Here is a 23,620-nt window from a genome sequence, read left to right as displayed (position 1 = left end):
CATCTTTCTTGCAGCTTCTCTCTGCAGGATCAGCATGGTGCTGAGTGGGTAGGAAAGACAGAACCCCTCTGCAAGATAATGGAAATATACACGTGGCTCTCTGCCTCCAGTGCCTGGCACAGAGCTCCTAAAACCACAGTAACTTCCTAAGTCATAAGAGCACTAGGAGCATCTTTTGTTCTAATATTTGGTCGTTGACCCAGGTTCCTGACACAGAGTTCCTAAATCCCTTGGAATTTCTGGGTGATAGCAATGTCTTTTGTTCCAATGAGGTGACTCTTGGCAGGCTTCTGGATGGGGGCTGGTCATCAGAAAGACCAAGCTCTGATTAGAAGCTTAGAATTTTCAGCCCCACCCCTCATTCTCCAGAGAGAAGAGAGGAGCTAGAAATGGAGTTAATGATCAATCATGCCTATGTGATGAAGCCTCCCTAAAAATCCCGAAAATACAGAGTTCAGAGAGCTTCTAGGTTGGTGAACACATACCAGGAAGGTGATGTACCACAACTCCACTGGAACAGAAGCTCCTGCACTTAGGACCCTCCCAAACCCTGCGCTACATATCTGTTCACATGACTTTACATCTGTATCATTTATCATCTTTTATAAGTTTGTGTTCCCCTGAGTTCTGTAAGCTATTCTAGCAAATAATTGAATCCAAGGAGGAGGAGGTCATGGGAACCTCCAATTCGTAGTTAAGTCAGACAGAAGTTGTGGGCAACCTAGGGACCCACTACTTGTGATTGGCATCTGAAGTCGGCAGCAATGTCATGGGACTGAGCCCTTAACCTGTGGGGTCTGATACCGTCTCCAGGTAGACAATGTTGGAATTGTGTTAAATTGTAGGACACCCGTCTGGTGTCTGAGAATTACTTGTTGTGAGGAAAAACTCCCATGCATTTGACCCTGCTGTGTGTTACATATGAAAGTTGTTAAGAGAGTAAATCCTAAGTGTTCTCATGGTAAGGAAAACAAATGTTTTTTCTTTTTCTTTTATTTTATATCAATATGAGATGATGGATGCTCACTAAACTTATCATGGTAATCATTTCATGATGTATGTAAGTCAAATCATTATGCTGTACACCTGAAACCTATACAGTGCCATATGTCAATTAGGTCTCAATAAAACTGGAAGAAAACAAAAATAAAAACTCCCACATATTTGGTGTCAGAAGTGTGAGTGTGAGTAGTGTGAGAGTAAAGGAAAAACATGGGAGGAGGACTGAGTTTTTCTTTACACCCTCTTAGCAGGAATTCTCTCTGGCGGGAAATTGAAAATGGGTCCTCTGTCATATAGAAACTTCCTGAACAATGACATTACATACATATTACGAATATTTGATCAGTTGGTGGAGGAGGATCATGGAGAGCTACGTATGCCTTGCTAAAGTGTTTGACCTTTACCCTGTAGGCAATGAGAAGCCAACAGAAGTTGTTCAGTCAGCAAGTTATAACAATTAGTTATCTGTAAGTTAACAAAGGTAACACAAGCAGTAATATGTATAAAATAAGGAGGAGCTTGTAGGGGACCAGAGAGGAGACACTAATCTACTATTTCTAATTCATTTAATTATAATTCAGAATATTTTTTCAAGCAAGGAATTGTTCTTCAAGATCTATCTCAAGGTCCAAAAACTCACCCACTTCCACCTTAGTGGCACTATTTGCCTGGCATTAGTCATTATGAGAACCAGGGAAAGTGATCTTGGGCATCAGTAAGTTTGTTGGCATAGACTGGCTGCCCAACAGAATGCTCTTCTCTCTGTCAGCAGAAAAGACCAGATTGAGACCTCTTTCTAGCCACTGACCAGAGGTCTGGATCATTTCAAAGATAGCACTTCACTTGTTACTCTAATTCTGCAATCCAGGTCATGCCCAAGGACACTTTTTGCCCAAATTATCATTTAGATAAATAAAACACAAAGCTCCCTTTGTAAAGGTAAACTTAATCAGTGTGTCAGCTTGTGTAATAGTCATGTAGTGGTCTCTAGATTCCAATGACCAAGGAGAGTATTTGTCCAGCTTCTGACTGACCCTAAAGACCCCTGTTTCTGTGCTAGTGACCATTAGACTCTCCTTATCCCTACAGACATGATTCAATGGACCAGCTCCCAGCTGGACCACTATCATAGGGCCATTAGCGATTTCTAGCCTCCCAGGGCAATTTTTGACAATCATAGTGCATACAAAAATTGATCACAGGAGGAGGATTAACTAGCACCATTATTATCCAGGTGGGAAATGTCCAGTTGGGGGAAATGGTGCAAGGGTAAGCTATCAAAGGGAGTGAAACATATAAGTGCATAAATTTTAGTATCAGACAGACTGGCTTTTAATCCCAACCCTGTGTGCCCATGGGCAACTCACCTTACCTCTCTGAGTCTGTTTTCTCATCTATAAAATGGAAATAGGACCTGTACCTTGCAGAATTGGCGTGAAGATTACAGATGACATATGTGAGGCACCTAACACAGTCTGGTACCCAGGAGGTATGGTAGTCATTCAGGAGGTTCCATGTATTCTGATTCTGCTCTACTTCCAGGCACATGATAGAATTGTACTTTCCAGCTCCACTTGAAGTGGGTCTTGGCCATGTGACTTGTGTTGGCCAATGAAGCTTAAAGAGTCAGTGAGATATTCACTCCCTTCACACACTCTCTTCCCACTACTATGTTGGTCATGGAAGTATCCCACGTGAAGCCTCTGTCTTCCTAGGTCACTGTGTGACCATGGTGAGTAGAAATCCCCTACAGAAGTAAATAGCATGAGCAATAAAAGAAATTTTGTATGAAGCCACTGACATTTGGGAGTGTTTTTGTTACTGCAGCATGACTTATCAGATACTAAGAGAATAAAACTCAATGTGTTCTAGCTAATGTGATTCTGCTTTTATTACTTCAAAACACTGCCTTCAAAAGGGAGGGGGGAATGTCAGAAAGTCAAAGATTCCAACTGAACTAAGTAAAGACTGATCCCAAGGCAGTTCACCAGGCAAGGAACCTCATACACTAGTTATTTAGACTTAAAAGAAGTGAAAATAAATAATCTCAGTTCCTAAATCTGAACTATGTTTCCATGAATTACAGATTTAAAAGGTTACATTGAACAGAGTAGGATAAATACACAAAAGAGTTTCTGCAGATTAAAAGCTCCAACGCACTGGGCCCCAGCCAGAATGATCATAATCCAAGAATCGAGGTCAATAGCCCTGAAAAATAAGTCTTAAGTACTTCCAGCCTTTAAAATTCCTCAATGGACCAGAAAACATCTGTTTCCTAATCTACTGGGAAAAAAAGCTTCATTGCTAAATAGTAGTCAGCACCCCAATCATGAAATTCATTGCCATTTTCCTGGGGAGAAACAAACACACACATTAACCCTTCCTCCCTTGTCATCTGCAGATGCCATCAGCTGTAGTTGCCACTACAGAAGAGGAACTTTACATCTAAACAGAGAGAAGAATGCTTCACTTTCCTTGTAGTTGCCAGAAAAGGCCAACATGAACTCCCAAGTGCTGGCAATCACTCCTTACAGACATCTGGTGAAGAAGAAATGAAATACGTTGTATTATTAAATAAATGTAATCTTTTCTTCTCAGCCATTGACCTAGTGCAATATAAAAACGTGAGCTCCGAGGGCTTCCCTGGTGGTGCAGTGGTTGAGAGTCTGCCTGTCAGTGCAGGGGACACGGGTTCGAGCCCTGGCCTGGGAGGATCCCGCGGAGCAGCTGGGCCCGTGAGCCACAATTACTGAGCCTGCGCGTCTGGAGCCTGTGCTCCGCAACAAGAGAGGCCGCGATGGTGAGAGGCCCGCGCACCGCGATGAAGAGTGGCCCCCGCTTGCCGCAACTACAGAAAGCCCTCGCATACAAACGAAGACCCAACACAGCCAAAAATAAATAAATAAATAAATAAATAAATTTATTAAAAAAAAAAAGTGAGCTCCAAAGCCAGACAGACTTGAGTTCAAATCCCATCTTTCTCACTTACTAGCTGTGTGACCTCAGGCACACGACCCTCTCTGAGACTCAGTTTACTCATATTTAGAGTAATACTAACCATAAGAGCTACCATTTGTGAGTGCCTGCTGTATGCCAGGCATAAGTGTTTCATGTGCATTACACCTTTAAGTTCTTACAGTAACCATATGAAGGAAGGACTTACATGGATCTTACAAATAGGAAAAATGAGACTTGAAACTAGCAGGAAGTAAAGCCAAGATGCAAATTCAGACCTGTTTGGCTCCTAAGCCTGAGCTCTAAATCCTGAGAACACTGACTCCATAAGCCTGCCTCTTGGGGTTAATAGAAATCACAGTGCTGCCCTGACCCAGAGTGGACCTCAGCCAGTGTTCTGGGTTTTTTGTTGTTGTTGTTGTTTAATTTTATTTTTGCAGCCACATAGCACAGGGAGATCAGCTCGGTGCTTTGTGACCACCTAGAGAGGTGGGATACCCGTCTCATTTTATCCACCAGCTCTTTATCTTTCCACCTTTTTTCCCAATGGTGTACCTGGAATATTACTTCTGAATCTGGAATCTTCAGTAGTCTTAAAAAGACTTCTGGAACATAGCTTGATGTTCATAGTAATCTTCCCATTAACCTATAAAGATATAGGTATCAACATAAAAATATATATAGCTTTAGATATGTATATACAGATATAAAGACAGAAAAAAATGGAAGGAAATGTTAACAATGATTATCTGTAGGTGGTGGAATCATGGGTTGTTTTTAATATCTTTAAGTTTTTTTGTGTCTAATGAGAATGCATTTCTTGGGGAAGCAGGAAAAAAATTAAGTTGTTTTCAAAGACGTGGAAGGAGATTACTGGGCTCTTTAATTTTTTTAACATTTGTATTTATTGTTTCCAAAATAAACAAGGGTATTTCAGTCCCTAAAAATATATTTCTTCGTTTTTGCTTACTTAAAAAAATGTTCAAATGCTGCAATTAATGCACAGGAAGAAATCTAGTCTGCACTTAGAGCTGATTAGCCTGATGTTCCTTCAACATTGTGAACATGCTGCCTTAACCACAGTGGATCTGAGAACAAGCATTTACTCCAGAGGGATGTGGGGAGACCTACAAGCATGCCCATCGGACCTGCTCACACGAGGCAAGGGGCTGGACCTCAGTCAGAGAGCCAGGCTCTCCCAAGCTCCTCCTGACATGCCAACGACCTTCCCCCCACCTTTGCCAAAATGACCATTTTTACACATAAAACCAAGCTTAGATCTGGCTTAGCCTCCATTTCACTCGTGCAATGACTGATGATTCTCCCAGTCTGGAATGCCTGGGCTGCCTGGGAAAATTCAAGCCGGGAGCAAGATACAGCCTGTCTTCTTCAAATCTTCCCAGGTACAATAGGAAGCACTGTGGGCTATCTTTGGAGTTTCCTTCAAAAATCATATGTCCTTTGGCTCAGCGTAAGTGATGTCAGTTCTCACTGTCCCAAACCAAAGTCAATACAGCCACAGAAAGCTGTGTATTTGAACCACATTGACCCAAGGTGGCAGGCTACCATTAACACCAGGTTCTGGAAGTCATATTCCAAGAAACAAGAAGCTAGAAACCCACTTCTGATTTCACTGTGAGATGTTGTAGAGGCTTCTGTTGACTACATCTCCTACCGTCTGTGCAGCCCTAGGGTGGAGTTAAGCACCGAGAAATCTTTGCCTTCCATAGTAACTGATGAATTTTTTCTCTCATGGCTGGATTGTTATTTCCTTTTCAACTTGCCTTCCAGGAAGCTCACAACCAAACACATGGCCTGCTCACAGCAACTGCACAGTCACACAGCCCACAGACTTGCGTTCAGCTTCTCCCCATGGGCTTGACGTTCCATTTATCCTGATTCTTCCTTTGCACTATTTCTTAGTACTTTTATTCTAGTATCACTTTTTAGCCAACTCAAATCCTACATAAAATACATTCAATATAAATTAACATGACACCACACCAACCATGTCAAAGAGGTGCCATCCGGAGGGTAGGCCCCCAAGGCACCAGACTGGGCCTCTCCTTTTGCCACCAAAACCTTGTCTCAGACTTATGTTGCTTCACCATTTGAAATTCATTCATTTAGCAAAATTACTTTCTTCTATTCTTGGGTGATAAGGCAAATATACTTGGGAAGGATGCCTCACTATTTATCCTTGCAAAGAAGTTTATTCTGATCCCATCTAATCATACGTAGCTCAGCACAGGTGTGGATTTAAGAAAAGAGAAAATGGAAGAAGAAGGATAATTGAGTTTGATGAAGGATTTAAGGAATGTTTGGGGATCAGGAATATTTACATGGTGGGGAATTACTTTTCTGGGACAGGCAAGCTCACAGACTACAGGGCTTCTTGATATGACAGAGGGAGTGGGAAGGAGCTAAGACTCACTTACCTACTTCACGACTTGGTACAGATGTCCAAACACAAGCCTGAAAGTCTGAAGGGCTTGATGCTTACAGTAACTAGTGCTTCGGCGCATTTCAGCGTTGAAGAGGAACACCTTATAGATTTAATCTCATCTCATCTTCAAAACGACCCTGTAATTTTCCATTATTCTCATTATGTAAATATGAGAACTGTGGCTCAGAGAGGTTAGTAACTTGTCCAAGGGCACACAACTCATTTATGTTAGAGGGGAGACAAGAATACAGGTCGCTTCCACCAGAAGACGCCCGTGGGACATAACCACATGGTGCCATTGGAGCAGAGAACAGGGACCCCTGAGCAGGACACCCCAGGGTGTGAAATCTGGTCTCACGTGACTCCCCCAGGAGCCCGATGGCTCCTCTCTCTCAGTTAGGTAACCTGAAATACAGATCTCTGAACAAAACTATAACCCACGCTTGAAAAGAAAAATCTCCCTCTGCCGCAGCCAACGTCCACACCCAAGAAAACACACGCCAAGTAGGAAAGTCCTGTTCTTGTACTTTCCACTGATTGTTTTTCATTTACCCCATGTACAGGAAAGCATTTCTGGGGCACTTGAGGAGGAGGTGTTAAATTTACTGGATTCCAAATGTTCTCATTTATTTATAATTGAGAATATGTGAAAGGGAAGGAGAAGACAACCTGAACAGTGAATTGCCCCTTCTCCACACAACACAATCACTCCCAATCCCTCCTCACAGCCGGCAGATCATGTTTCTAACAAAATGAGAGCGGACCAGCTGCCCTCCCCTCCAGTGGGGGCCCTGTGGTGTGGGCCTGGTGGGCCAGAGGGCATGGCCATGGTCTATGGGCTGAAGTCCATGCCCAGGCATAGCTAACACCCAAACCAAGCAGAGAGGGATCCAGATCCAAGGAGACCCAACTGGCAATGAGACCACAGGACCGAGCCAGGCTGGATGAACACGAGCCACAGGCCCAAGGCGCCATGATGGCTGAGGCGAGGTCCACCACGGGAGCAGATGGGGATCTACTGTCAGCTTCAGCAGGGACACGGGCTGCGGATGAGAGCCTGGACCTCAGGAAGTCAGAGGGTCAGCCCAGAGCAGGCAGACAGCCCTCAGGGAAGGCAAAGGACACCCAACAGCGATGGAGGAGACCAGAGGGCCACAGAGGCCACAAACCCACAACACTGTGGGGCAGAGCAAGAGCCTCTGGACCGGATGATGGAGGTCAGGGTGTCCAATCCTAACGCTGCCCCGTTCTGGCTGAGCAACCCCAAACCAATGACTTGTCCTCACTGTGCCCAAGTTTCTTCATCTAAAAATTGGATATAAGAGACCTACTTCACAGGATTTCTGTGAGCATCAGGTGAGATGATGTTTATTAAAATGACAGTGCATTATCCAGTGCATAGTAGGTGCTGAATAAATGTTTCTTTTTCTTTTAAGATTCCACTGGAAGTAGCAAATTAGTGTCCAAGTTAAATACCTGCAGATGTTGAGTTGGGGTGTTTTTTTTGGGGGGGGTGTTTAAAGTTTGAATACCTAGAAGTTGGTTATTGAATATGTATAACAGTCCAGTTTCAATGTTACTTCACCGACAGCCTTCATACCTTCCTCATCTTCTGATAGGTATGCCTAACTACAGTTCAGTAAAAGACATTAAACCACTTACCTAAAAATAAACATCTTTATCTGATGAGATGCATGCCCATCTCTGCCACAGTCTCCTCTACTCCCTATTGTCTTGCCCCTGGCCCAATTTGCACATTTATGCTACCTGCTTGGCCCTGTAGGCATCTGAGTTTGTGACCCCTGCCCTTAAGCCAAGAATCAGAGCAAGCAGCAGGCGGGCCCAGGCATATAAGAGGTGAAGAGCAACGGCTAATCTAGCCCATCCCAAACCTGCCATGGACAACCATGATTCCACAAAGACCACCCTACATTCCCTGGCAGCAGAGCCAAACCCAGTAGAGCAGCCCTGGGTCCTCAGGTGGTACCAGGCAAATGGCAGCCCTGGCAAGGGACAGGAGAAAACGAGGTGCATCAGCAGCCTTTGGGGATGGCTAGTGCAAGCAGTAAATCAGCATCAGCTCACTCTCCAAAGCTCCACTGAACCTCAGAATAGAAACAATTACCCAGGTAAATTAAGGCGCATGAGCCACTCTCCAATCCTTTCCTTAGGGAAAAAAATCCTTTCCTCGGGTGGGGGGAGGGGTGTGATGTTTGAAATGGGATCTGATTTTCAAGCTTCTACTTTGCTTTGGCTAAGGTGACATATGATATCCAAACCTCGAAAGCACCTAGTCTCCACAAATTCCCGGTTATCTTGGCGGCAGTGGAGTGAGCAGTGACCAATAGTTTGTTTTGGGGATTTCTTGTAGCTCTATCGGCACAGCTGGGAGAAGCAAAGGCAGAAAACATCCAAACAGCAGATCCAGCCTTCATTAGAGACTCCTGAGTCTCCTGCAGCCTGTGGTCTTGCTCAGCTCACAGCAGTGATGTAGCCAAACAGGCTTTGGGAGTCTTATTCACATGAAACATGACTGTGTTTACAAGTGGAAAGCTTTCTGAGCTCCTGCTGGCAGCAGGGAAATCAGGGGGAAAATTGCATTTATTGAAGGGATGTGCTCGGGGTCTGATCAGATGTTCTCAGGGGTTACGGGGCCATATTCAAAATATTTAACAACAGGGAACAGCAAGGCAGCACTACCAAATCAGAACGAGTGTCCCACCAGCCAACAGACCATTGGAGAAAGTAATATTATTAGCCCACATTTTGCAGTTTTGAAAAGCTAGCACAAATATTTTAAAAATTAAAAAATAAAAAGCCAAGCACAGAACTAGTGAATGGCTCTATAAACTTCCATCCAGCCTGCTGAGAGGCCTGGCCACTGCCTCTGGGAAGACAGAATGAGGCCAGTGAACAGCTGTAACATGTCTTTTAGAAGAGGGACATCAGGTCTCATCCCCAGATCACAGAAGTTTCTTGGCTGAATTCTGGGGTTATGGGGTTTATTCTTTTTGCATGAAAGGCCATATTTCCACTGGAATCATACTGCCATCAAATTGTAGAGTAGGACTCCAGAAATCAAGCCCAAACACAGTGAGGTTCCCTGCCAGCTGCAAAAGAGCTGAATCCAGAACACAGGACTCTGGCTCCCACTCCAGGAATCTTCAGGCAACAAATTCCCTCCATTTGTGTCCATCTGACCTCCAAGGCCCTGCGCACAGTTTACCAACCTCAGCTTCGTCTGGGGAAAACAGGTGCAGGTATATCTCAGCACTAGAATCACTTTGGTTGGTTGGAAATTACAATCAAGTGACAGGCTTCATCTCAGCAGCTTTATAGGAAGATTCGGAAATTGGGAACTGGGCTGCCAGGGGTAAGGAAGGACAGCGGTGGTCCACGGAGACTGGAAACAATTTATTCTTAAAATGATCAGATCAGGACCCCATACCCTCCAGAGTTCGGAAATACCCTCATCTTGATCTAGGCTGTTGGCTTAAGATACTGCACTTGAGGCATTTGCTGTCTGCATTTCGTGCCACAGGTTAAAAAAAAAAAGCAAAGCCATAATATGTTTAATTCTTCACAGGGAATGCCCCTTTAAAAAGCTTAAACTGAAATTTAAAGATATTCACAGACGCACCCATAAAGAAAAATAACCAAGCCTGATGCAATGCAACTGACAACTTTTTTAAGCTGAAGTAAGTAATCACATGGCAAAGCCTGAGCCACCTCCAGGTGCCCAGGTACACACACACAACCACATACACACACACACACACACACACATGCACGTGCGTGCACACAGACACGCTGTTTCGGTTCCTCAGACACAGTCAGCCACATGCCCACTGCCTCTTTCCTGGATATATTGTGACAGCCACTAAGCTAATGAGATCCCAACTGTCACTCTCAGTTTTTACATTTGTTTTTTGTGTTTTCTTCCAAGACCATTGCCCAAAAGGCAGTTATGGGCAAAACGCATCTCATCAGCGTTCTTTCTCCTCCTCTTTGGAATATCTAGGTCCCCATGTGGCAGTCTGGAACCAAGACCCTCAGCTCCCTGGGAAGGGGGGGAGGGGAGGGCTGGGACTCTAGGGACATGGCAGAGCCGGGGTCTCAGTGGCCACCGGACTGGATATTGATCGGCCGTGGCTGCTGCTGCAGAGACTGCCTGCCCATCATCCTGAGCAGGAGAAACAAAATTGTTCAGAAACTGCGTCTCTAGAAAAATACCACACTGGAACTCAAGTGCCAGAGCCAGCAACCTGGACACATGAATGCTTGCACAGGCAAGACAATTCAAATTCGAAGCGGTGTAAAAAAGACATTATTTCAGATTGGAGGAGGGGGCAGGGTGATCTTTCCACAGGCATAAAGTGTAGGAAATGAGACTTTAATGAATGCCCATTTAATAAATATCCACATATGAAATATGGTATGCATAGAAGCTCTGAGGCCTAAGCAGTCCATTGCAAAATTATCCTCCACCCGAGAGCACGGGTCACATAGGCTACAAGCAATTTGTTTGCTTGTTGTTATGATGAAAAAAAGGCACTTTATCCTTTTAAACAAAGTCAGTGGAATTTTTTGTAAAGGATTGTTTTTAAACACTGAAGGAAGAAAAGCTACTTCAGTGATGATCTTGAGGTAGGGAATTAGGAGAGGTTATATTGTTCTTTGTGGGTTTCCATACTTTCCAGAACATGCATGTATTTACCAGAAAAGGTAGTTTTTTGGGGGTTTTTTATTAAATTTATTTATTTATTATTTTTATTTTTGGCTGCATTGGGTCTTCGTTGCTGCGAGCGCACTTTCTCTAGTTGCGGCGAGCAGGGGCTACTCTTCGTTGTGGTGCATGGGTTTCTCGTTGCAGTGGCTTCTCTTGTTGCGGAGCACGGGCTCTAGGCAAGTGGGCTTCAGCAGTTGTGGCACGCAGGCTCTAGAGTGCAGGCTCAGTAGTTGTGGTGCACGGGCTTAGTTGCTCTGCGGCATGTGGGATCTTCCTGGACCAGGGCTTGAACCCGTGTCCCCTGCACTGGCAGGCGGATTCTTAACCACTCACCACCAGGGAAGCCCGAAAAGGTAGTTTTAAAACTTCTTTTAAGAGCAATAGAAGGAAATGTTCAACTGCCCCAATGCACACATACACACGCACATGTGTGAGTACTGAGCACCACTGCTGTGTGTCTATTTCAATGGAGAACAGTGATTACCTACCCGGTGACTGTCTCTGAAACGCTGCAGGGAGACAGAGCCACAGTGCCGTGTGGACAGCTGCCAGCTAGTCCGAGCCAGTGCCTGACGGGGAAGCTGACTTTTTGAGGAAACACCCATGCTAGCTTCTTACAGGATATGCTGGGAAACCAGGTTGAAGGTTTAACCAGGCACGAGAGTGAAGTGGGAGGTGGCAGGGATGATGTGAGAAGAGAGAGCCATTTCCATCCTGAAAATGAGTCGTCCACAGGATCCAGCCCACGCAATAGCACTCAAATCAGATTTGGTCCCTACCCTGCCCCTCACTTTGACAGATAGAAGTGCCTGTCAGGGTGCCTGTACCTTATTAATAACTACTTCAGGGATCCCCAGTGAATTCTTCGTGGTTTGTGAGTTTATGGAGAAGAATTAATTCTATTTTCTATGAAAAGCCCAAGCCCCAGAACTTAATTCAAGATAAGAAATCAGCAGGGAGACAGGAGCACTAAAGACCTTAGGCCCCCTTCCTCTGGGCTCTTAGAACTTTCCAGCAGCCCTGCTGACAGGGGAACCAGTAACTGTGACCTTCCTCCAACAATCTCTCCTAGTAACTGCACCTTTGATGGTGACAGACTGTCCATCTCTACATCAATGTCCTCCTACCTGATATGGGAGGTATCAAAAGTCTGTAATAAAATCTATACTCAAAATACATGTGCTCAATTTCCAAATCTGTTACTGAACCAAACTTGGGTCCATTCACCCAATGCACAGCAAAGCCAATTTACCGACACTGGGTTGTGGTGAAGGAAAGTACAGTGTTTACTGCAAGGCACCCAAGATGGGGCCAAGCAAGGAGAACAGACAGCTCATGCTCAAAAGACCCAAACTTAGTATGCAGGAGAGGGTCACAAGGTCTGTCATCAGCTCGTGCATGGTTCTCTGATTGGCTGGTGGGGAGGTAACAGGGTGACGTTTCCAGAATCTCAACCATCAAGCTTCTGGTTACAATCAGTCTGGGGTCCACATGCCTGTGGTCAGCATGCAGTTAACTTGTTCCACCCAGTGGGGGTTTTAACATCTGCAGAACAACTCAAGGATATGGCTCAGGATATTACCTATAGCCCTTGAGGAGGAACTAAAGGTCCTTGTTTTGTTTTATGGCTAAGCTAATATTACTCTATCATGCTTGACTGTTTTTCTTTGTTTCTGCATTTTCTCACTCCTCTGATTAAATCTGCTCTTTGGAACTTCGGGAAAGCCTAGGACGCTAAACCTTTTTTTTCAAACAAGAGACGGGGGACATGGGTTGGTGGGGGGGGGGTCTCTCCCTCAGAAGGCCCCAAAGACTCCTGCTCGGTTTCAATTCTACTAGTTTATTCTTCTAGTAGCTAAATTACTCATCCTCTTGTTAGCTAATTCTTGAGATTCATTTAAACCATGAATTTATATTTTCCATATTTTTTGAATTTCAGTTTCATGATTTTTGGATAGATCTTTCTTTTTTCCCAAATGTATCATCTTTTTCTCTAAAAACTGGAAAATTAGATATCACTTCTTAGGATAAGAGCTACTTGGATCTTTTGACCTGAGCTTAAGCATATTTGTAAAAGAATTATCATCCAGGATGTTTTTCACCTTAAATCTCAGATCTTAGATCTGAGTTCTCAGAATGAGGTTTGTCAAAACAGCTGCAAGACTCACTCAGAAAACTAATTTAACCCAAAGTGATATATTACATTGATTTTATTAGTTTATAATCTATTCAAGAGTAAGAATATGTCTAACCTTTATTATATGCTCAAAAACACACTGACAGGGTGTGGGGGGACCTTCAAGATGGCGGAGGAGTAAGACATGGACATCACCTTCCTCCCCCAAAATACATCAAAAATACATCTACATGGGGAACAACTCCTACAGAACACCTACTGAATGCTGGCAGAAGACCTCAGACTTCCCAAAAGCCATGTGGCTGACAGGGTCTTGGTGTTCCGGCCGGGTGTCAGTCCTGAGCCTCTGAGGTGGGAGAGCCGAGTTAGGGAAATTGGTCCACCAGAGACCTCCCGGCCCCACATAATATCAAACAGCCAAAGCTATCGCAGAAATCTCCATCCCAACGCTAAGACCCAGCTTCACTCAACGACCGGCAAGCTACAGTGCTGGACACCCTATGCCAAACAACTAGCAAGAAAGGAACACAACTCCACCCATTAACAGAGAGGCCGCCTAAAATCATATTAAGTTCACAGACACCCCAAAACACACCACCGGACGCAGTCCTACCCACCAGAAAGACAAGATCCAGCCTCACCCACCAGAACACAGGCACCACTCCCCTCCACCAGGAAGCCTACACAACCCACTGAACCAAACTTACCCACTGGGGACAGACACCAGAAACAACAGGAACTACAAACGTGCAGCCTGTGAACAGGAGACCCCAAACACAGTAAGTTAAGCAAAATGAGAAGACAGAGAAATACACAGCAGACGAAGGAGCAAGGTAAAAACCTACCAGACCAAAAATATGAAGAGGAAATAGGCAGTCTACCTGAAAAAGAATTCAGAGTAATGACAGTAAAGATGACCCCATATCCTGGAAATAGAATGGAGAAAATACAACAAACGTTTAACAAGGACTTAGAAGAACTAAAGAGCAAACAAACAATGATGAACAACACAATAAACGAAATTAAAAATTCTCTAGAAGGAATCAATAGCAGAATAACTGAGGCAGAAGAACAGATAACTGACTTGGAAGATAAAAGAGTGGAAATAACTACTGCAGAGCAGAATAAAGACAAAAGAATGAAAACAATTGAGGACAGTCCCAGAGACCTCTGGGACAACATTAAATGTACCAACATTAGAATTATAGGGGTCCCAGAAGAAGAAGAGAAAAAGAAAGGGACTGAAAAAATATTTGAAGAGATTATAGTGGAAAACTTCCCTAATATGGGAAAGGAAATAGTCAATCAACTCCAGGAAGCACAGAGAGTCCCATACAGGATAAATCCAAGGAGAAACACGCCAAGACACATATTAATCAAACTATCAAAAATTAAATACAAAGAAAAAATATTAAAAGCAGCAAGGGAAAAACAACAAATAACACACAAGGGAATCCCCATAAGGTTAACAGCTGATCTTTCAGCAGAAACCCTGCAAGCCAGAAGGGAATGGCAGGACATATTTAAAGTGATGAAAGGGAAAAACCTACAAACAAGATTACTCTACCCAGCAAGGATCTCATTCAGATTCAATGGAGAAATTAAAACCTTTATGGACAAGAAAAAGCTAAGAGAATTCAGCACCACCAAACCAGCTTTACAACAAATTCTAAAGGAACTTCTCTAGGCAGGAAACACAAGAGAGGGAAAAGACCTACAATAACAAACCCAAAACATTTAAGAAAATGGTAAAAGGAACACACATATCGATAATTACCTTGAATGTAAATGGATTAAATGCTCCAACAAAAGGACACAGACTGGTTGAATGGATACAAAAACAAGACCCATACATATGCTGCCTACAAGAGACCCACTTCAGACCTAGGGACATATACAGACTGAAAGTGAGGGGATGGAAAAAGATATTCCATGCAAATGGAAATCAAAAGAAAGCTGGAGTAGCAATTCTCATATCAGACAAAATAGACTTTAAAATAAAGACTATTACAAGAGACAAAGAAGGACACTACATAATGATCAAGGGATCAATCCAAGAAGAAGATATAATAATTGTAAACATTTATGCTCTCAACATAGGAGCACCTCAGTACATAAGGCAAATGCTAACAGCCATAAAAGGGGAAACTGACAGTAACACAATAATAGTAGGGGACTTTAACACCCCACTTTCACCAATGAACAGATCATCCAAAATGAAAATAAATAAGTAAACACAAGCTTTAAATGATACATTAAACAAGATGGACTTAATTGATATTTATAGGACATTCCATCCAAAAACAACAAAATACACTTTCTTCTCAAGTGCTCATGGAACATTCTGCGGGATAGACCATATCTTGTGTCACAAATCAAGTCTCAGAAAATTTAAGAGCATTGAAATTGTATCAAGCATCTTTTCCAACCACAATACTATGAGACTAGATATCAATTACAGGAAAAAATCTGTAACAAATACAAACACATGGAGGCCAAACAATATGCTACTAAAAAACCAAGAAATCACTGAAGAAATCGAAGAGGAAACCAAAAATACCGAGAAACAAACGACAATGAAAACACGATGACCCAAACTTACGAGATGCAGAAAAAGCAGTTCTAAGAGATAAGTTTATAGCAATACAATCCTACCTGAAGAAACAAGAAACATCTCAAATAAACAACCTAACATTACACCCAAAGCAATTAGAGAAAGAAGAACAAAAAGACCCCCAAAGTTAGCAGAAGGGAAGAAATCATAAAGATCAGATCAGAAATAAATGAAGAAAGAAATGAAGGAAATGATAGCAAAGATCAATAAAACTAAAAGCTGGTTCTTTGAGAAGATAAACAAAATCGATAAACCATAAGCCAGACTCATCAAGAAAAAAAGGGAGAAGACTCAAATCAATAGAATTAGAAATGAAAAAGGAGAAGTAACAACTGACACTGCAGAAATACAAAGGATCATAAGAGATTACTACAAGCAACTATATGCCAATAAAATGGACAACCTGGAAGAAATGGATGAATTCTTAGAAAAGCACACCTTCCGAGACTTAACCAGGAAGAAATAGAAAATATAAACAGACCAATCACAAGCACTGAAACTGAAACTGTGATTAAAAATCTCCCAACAAACAGAAGTCCAGGACCAGATAGTTTCACAGGCGAATTCTATCAAACATTTAGAGAAGAGCTAACACCTATCCTTCTCAAACTGTTCCAAAATATAGCAGAGGGAGGAACACTCTCAAACTCATTCTATGAGGCCACCATCACCCTGATACCAAAACCAGACAAAGATGTCACAAAAAAAGAAAACTACAGGCCAATATCACTTATGAACATAGATGCGAAAATCCTCAACAAAATACTATCAAACAGAATCCAACAGCACATTAAAAGGATCATACACCATGATCAAGTGGGGTTTATCCCAGGACTGCAAGGATTCTTCAATATATGCAAATCAATCAATGTGATACACCATATTAACAAATTGAAGGAGAAAAACCATATGATCATCTCAATAGATGCAGAGAAAACTTTTGACAAAATTCAACACCCATTTATGATAAAAACCCACCAGAAAGTAGGCATAGAAGGAACTTACCTCAACATAATAAAGGCCATATATGACAACCTCACAGCTAACATCGTTCTCAATGGTGAAAAAGTGAAACCATTTCCACTAACATCAGGAACAAGACAAGGTTGCCCACTCTCACCACTATTATTCAACATAGTTTTGGACGCTTTAGCCACAGCAATCAGAGAAGGAAAAGAAATAAAAGGGATCCAAATCGGAAAAGAAGAAGTAAAGCTGTCATTGTTTGCAGATGACATGATACTATACACAGAAAATCCTAAAGATGCTACCAGAAAACTAATAGAGCTAATCAATGAATTTGGTAAAGTAGCAGGATACAAAATTAATGCACAGAAATCTCTTGCATTCCTATACACTAATGATGAAAAATCTCAAAGAGAAATTAAGGAAACACTTCCATTTACCACTGCAACAAAAAGAATAAAATATCTAGGAATAAACCTACCTAAGGAGACAAAAGAGCTGTATGCAGTAAATTATAAGACACTGATGAAAGAAATTAAAGATGATACAAACAGATGGAGAGATATACCATGTTCTTGGATTGGAAGAATCAACATTGTGAAAATGACTATAGTACCCAAAGCAATCTACAGATTCAATGCAATCCCTATCAAATCAAACTATCAATGGCATTTTTCACAGAACTAGAACAAAAAAATTCCCAATTTGTATGGAAACACAAAAGACCCCAAATAGCCAAAGCAATCTTGAGAAAGAAAAACGGAGCTGGAGGAATCAGACTCCCTGACTTCAGACTATACTACAAAGCTACAGTAATCAAGACAGTATGGTACTGGCACAAAAACAGAAATATAGATCAATGGAACAGGATAGCAAGCCCAGAGATAAACCCATGCACCTATGGTCACCTTATCTTTGATAAAGGAGGCAAGAATATACAATGGAGAAAAGACAGCCTCTTCAATAAGTGGTGCTGGGAAAGCTGGAGAGCTACATGTAAAAGAAAGAAATTAGAACACTCCCTAACACTCCCTAGTTTTATACACAAAAATAAGCTCAAAATGGATTAAAGACCTAAATGTAAGGCCAGACACTATCAAACTCTTAGAGGAAGACATAGGCAGAACACTCTATGACATAAATCACAGCAAGATCCTTTTTGAGCCACCTCCTAGAGTAATGGAAATAAAAACAAAAATAAACAAAGGGGACCTAATGAAACTTAAAAGCTTTTGCACAGCAAAGGAAACCATAAACAAGACGAAAAGACAGCCCTCAGAATGGGAGAAAATATTTGCAAATGTAGCAACAGACAAAGGATTAATCTCCAAAATTTACCAGCAGCTCATACAGCTCAATATGAAAAAAACAAACAACCCAATCCAAAAATGGGCAGAAGACCTAAACAGACATTTCTCCAAAGAAGATATACAGATTGCCAACAAACACGTGATGTTTGTCCAGCAATCCCACTACTGGGCATATACCCAGAGAAAACCATAATTCAAAAAGACACATGCACCCCAATGTTCATTGCAGCACTATTTACAATAGCCAGGTCATGGAAGCCACCTAAATGCCCATCGACAGACGAATGGATAAAGAAGATGTGGCAAATATATACAATGGAATATTACTCATCCATAAAAAGGAACGAAGTTGGGTCATTTGTAGAGACGTGGATCAACCTAGAGCCTGTCATACAGAGTGAAGTAAGTCAGAAAAAAAAACAAATACCATATGCTAACACATGTATATGGAATCTAAAAAAAAGGGTTCTGAAGAACCTAGGGGCAGGACAGGAATAAAGATGCAGGCGTCGAGAATGGACTTGAGGACACGGCCGGGGGTGGGGGAAGGGTAAGCTGGGACAAAGTGAGAGAGTGGCATTGACATACATACACTACCAAATGTAAAATAGATAGCTAGTTGGAAGCAGCCGCATAGCACAGGAAGATCAGCTCGGTGCTTTGTGTCCACCTAGAGGGGTGGGATAGGGAGGGTGGGAGGGAGACACAAGAGGGAGGAGATATGGGGATATAAGTATATGTATAGCTGATTCACTTTGTTATACAGCAGAAACTAACCATTGTAAAGCAATTATACTCCAATAAAGATGTTAATAAATAAATAAATATGTGTTTTAAAAGTAAAACAAAAAACACTGACAAACAGCTTCTTGGAATCAGGGGAAAAAAATCTACTGTAGAAAATTATGAATAAACTCTATCTCTACACTGTATTGAGCACTTGAAATGTGACTAGTGAGACTGAGGAACTAAATATTTCATTTTATTTAATTTTAATTAATTAAAAAAATGGATGTCTGATGCAGTTACAGGAAAAAATATTTAAGTATTTATGGAACAACTTAGGTATGTGAATCTACCTTTTCAGCTGTAAATTCTGTAAATGCTAAATGCAGATCAGGTATTTCTGATGAAAATTTAGCACCCGACTAGAGATGTAAAATACACATAGGATCCCCAAGACTTACTACGAAGAAAGAGAATATAAAATCTCATTAATAATTTTTAACATTGATTATGTATTGAAATGAAAATATTTTATATTGGGTTAAATGAAATATATGATTAAAATTAATTTCATCTGTTTCTTTTTATTTTTTTAATGTGGCTACCAGAAAATTTTAAATTAAATATGTGGCTCATGTTATACTTTTATTGGACATCACTGCTCTAGCTAGCTACATATGGTGGGGTAACTAGCAACAGTAGCATATTATTCCTTTATTGTCTCCATATATTAACACTTTTGTAATTATTGTATTATTATTAATAATAATTTATTATTGTAATGTTTATTATTTTCCCATACTTTTTTCATCCTATCTCTTAATATTAAACAAATATGTGAACTAAATGACTGACTGCTACCCAAAGAAGCAAAGGTTATTCTACCACTGACAGTGGGCAGCAGTAAATGCCAGTCATTCCAGCCACTCCCATACGACCTGGCTCCTGGGCTGGGCAGAGATACATGACAGACAGTCACAAAATTGCCAAGAGGAACTCACGAGTTACACCCACATTAGCCATCTTAACCAAACATTTATAAAGAGGGTCATTGAGTGTGACACACAAAGAAAACATACAGTCTTACTAAGAACCATAAAGAGGTCTTTTTCAAGCAATGTGCTCTGGAGTACAGGTGGCAACTGAATTTTATTATACACCCAGTCACCTCTCTATATTCCTCTTTAGTTCCAGTTAGTGAGAAATTCCCAGTGTTCTTTTCTTCCTGCCCATCTGAAAGGTTGTAGGCATTGTCAGTTCCGTCCACCTTTTTTCCTGGGGTCCCATGACACAAGATGATACACTGGAAGATCACACAACCCATCACCCACCACTTCAGCAGCTCAGAGGGCTTTTATGCCTGTTTATTCATTTTTACAAACGTTTTTAGGGCCTACCCTCTGCCAGGCTCTATTCTAGGTACTGGTGTGATACAACAGAGAGCAAGGAAAATAAAGGCCACACCGTTTCTGCATCTTATGATCTCACAGAAGTCTGACTATAATTTCTCAGCAGTAAGTTAGAAACACATATTACTTTTTAAATTATTATGCAATGTTTGAAATATACAAGAAGATACTTTTTTAAATGCAATGAACAATGATGCACCCATCCCTCCTAAATTCTATCCCATATTTTCCCTCACCATTGATCTCACAGAATTAGTGTTTATGATGTGTGTACATTTCTTCATACTTTTACTATACATGCATGTCTCCTTAAGCAATAAGTGGCTCGACATGTTTTAGAATTGTATATACATAAGTGTATTTTAAAAAGATGTTTTTAAAAATGTACATAAACTGGAGATAAGTAACTATCTGATCACACTAGAAACCTCAAAAGTTTATCAAGTTTTCAGGTAGAAAAATAAATTTTTCTTTTTAGTCACCACCCAAGTCATACATAAAGGGGTTTAAATTTATACATTACATATGACTATATATGTTCATACACACAGCATACAGTTCACAGTAAGAATAGTAGAGAGTTCAGTATATTCCATAATCATTAAAAATTTTGAATGGGCAGATTGGAAATTACTTACATATATGTTTTTTTTCCTTCCTAAAATAAACTTTAAATTAGAATTTTTTGAATTCTAATTAAAATGCTCTTTTACCTGTCTGGTGGGAATTAAAGTGTATAACCTCTAAGGAGGACACTTTTGTAACATCCATCAAAATATGCAAAATATGTAACATCCATCAAAATATGCAAAATTATACAAAATATGCAAAAGAGTTACAGTAAAAAGTAAGCCTCTTCCTGCCCTTGTCCCCAGCAGGACCCGGTGACCCTCCCCATACGTAACCAATATTATTCCTTATGTATATGTCCAGAGATTCCATGCATAAACAAGCAATTGTGTATATGTTCTTCCCCTCTTTTAACACAAATGGTAACACTTTGCTGTTTTCATTTAAAGGTATATCTTGGAGATGTTTTCATATTAGTGTGTATAGAGCTTCCTCATTCTTTTTTTGTTAATTGAGGCAAAATTGACACAGAACATTATATTACTCTCAGGTGTACAACAAACAATTCAATATTTGTATATACTACCTCATTATTTTTAATCACTGCATCCATTGTATAGATGCACCATGTTTGATTTAGCCTCTCTCCCATAGATTGAGAGGTAGTTTCAAATCCTTTGAAAAAAACAGTACTGCTCTGAATACTCCCATATACGTGGAATTTCAGAATGTTCAAGAATATCCAAAACACATTCCTAGAAGTGGAACTGTTGAACAAAAGAGTGGGTATTATATACATACATATGTGTGTGTGTGTGTTTGTGTGTGTGTGTGTGTACGCAATATTTTGATGGATGTTACAAAAGTGTCCTCCTTAGAGGTTATACACTTTACTTCCCACCAGACAGGTAAAAGAGCATCTTTTCTCCCTGCCCTTTGCCAATATAATGCATTGTGTGTTCTGTTCATTGAGCTAAGTGATAAATGGTACCTCATTGAAATAGTAATTTATGAATGTTTTAAATATTTTTAAAATTCTGTTTCAAGAGTAATAAGTAAACAATATAAGCTAAGGGATATGAAAAGCCTAATGAATGAACCACTTTGAATTTGTTAAGAGGAAATACAAGCTGCAAAACTCAAGGTATGGCACTACTCTACAAAGGCATATATTAGTTTCACATGAGTAATAAAGACAAATATCTAATTATAATATTGCCCAATCTCTTCTAATAAACGAATTCATAATGTTGACACAGGTACAAGCTTCATAAAAACTCATAGAGAGGGAACCACCCAGCAGCTGCCTAAAGTTCAACTACTCAGAAATACCAGTACTATACACGAGAGTCTGCATTACGCTATATGACTTTCCTGCACTTAACTAGTGAAAAACATAGATGAAGGACAAATTGAGGGTAAAAGAAATTGGTTCTTCCCAACGTCACATACACTCTCACTGACCCCATGAATGTCCCATCCTTCAGATCAACAACAGACTTGGAGTTAGACCACTGGGTTCTGAACCAGACAGGGCTTGGCTACTGGTTCACTGAGTGAACCCAGTCCAGTCACTTGACCCCTGTGGCCTGCAGCTCCTCATCTATTAAACTGAAAACACTGAAGTGGATTTTTCCTTGAGGTCCCTCCCAGCTGAAAGATACCCCTGATGCTACTGATCAATGGATGATTAGCGGTTTTTCTAAGAGTGAATAGGTACAGAGGCCTTCACTCCCCTTCGTTTTAACATGCATTTGCTGGATGCATGGCTATAGCTTGGGGGTGGTCAGTAGCCTCTGAAACCAAAGAACAGAGATTTCTATGTGCATTAAATAAGGGTATTATAACCCCAGGACCTGTCCAAGGAGTCGACTGACAGGAGCACCTATTCTATCACATACCATGCCTGAGGGGGCTGAGCAAATACATTCTGAAATCTGGAATCAGTAAGTTCAATGAGGATTAAAACCAGTGGAACATGGGATTCACTCAGCTCAAGACCCTTGCAATGGTCCTGTTATATCACATCTGGACACACACCTGCCATAAAGCCAAAGAGACAGATCCCACTAAATGGACTCCCAAGTCATCAGCTACAAAGCCTGTGATGGGATGATGGGTCCTAAGGACTTCCAGAAGGGGTGCTATCCACAGAAATGAAAAGCAAGGGGATTAAAGAAACAAGAAGACTACATCAAAATAACTCAAAATCCAGCGAAATGGAAAAGTTAGCAGAAAATATCCAAAATCAAGATGCAGTCATGACCTTCAGGGCATTATGCTGAGTGAAATAAGTCAGACAGAGAAAGACAAATACTATATGATCTCACTTATATGTGGAATCTAAAAACATCAAACTCAGAAACATAAAGTAGAATGGGGGTTGCCAGGGCTGGGAGAGGGGCAATGGGGAGATGTGGGTAAAGGGTATAAACTTTCAGTGATAAGAAGAGTAAGTTCTGGGGATCTGATGTACAGCATGGCGAGTACAGTTAACAATACTATATTGTACACTTGAAAGTTACTGTGAGAGTAGAGCTTTAATGCTCTCTCCATAATAAAAACAACAAAAGGGTAATTATGCGAGATGATGGAGGCGTTAACTAATCTTATTGTGGTAAACATTTCACAATACATATGTGTATCAAACCATCACGTTGTACACCTTAAATTTTCATGGTATTATACGTCAATTATATCTTAATAAAGCTGGAAAAAATGATGCAGTCATAATGGCCAGCTTTATCAAATACAGA

At 41.1% G+C, this 23,620-nt stretch overlaps 1 protein-coding gene across 5 annotated transcripts in view; it reads right to left on the bottom strand.

The window, feature by feature from the left end:
• The window catches only part of FRMD3 (FERM domain containing 3), a 375,352-nt gene that overhangs the window by 208,691 nt on the left and 143,041 nt on the right, over positions 1-23,620 (bottom strand). Inside the window, exon 2 of one of the 5 annotated variants that reach the window (XM_059924548.1) lies at positions 4,513-4,603. The exons of the other annotated variants lie outside the window; for them this stretch is intronic. The gene's annotated coding sequence lies outside the window, so the exon portion shown is untranslated. The remainder of the gene's footprint in view (positions 1-4,512; positions 4,604-23,620) is intronic. 5 annotated transcript variants of the gene reach the window in all.

This window comes from Balaenoptera ricei, chromosome 6, assembly GCF_028023285.1.
Source record: "Balaenoptera ricei isolate mBalRic1 chromosome 6, mBalRic1.hap2, whole genome shotgun sequence".
NCBI classification, from domain to species: Eukaryota; Metazoa; Chordata; class Mammalia; order Artiodactyla; family Balaenopteridae; genus Balaenoptera; species Balaenoptera ricei.
This window is presented reverse-complemented; position numbering and strand designations above follow the sequence as displayed.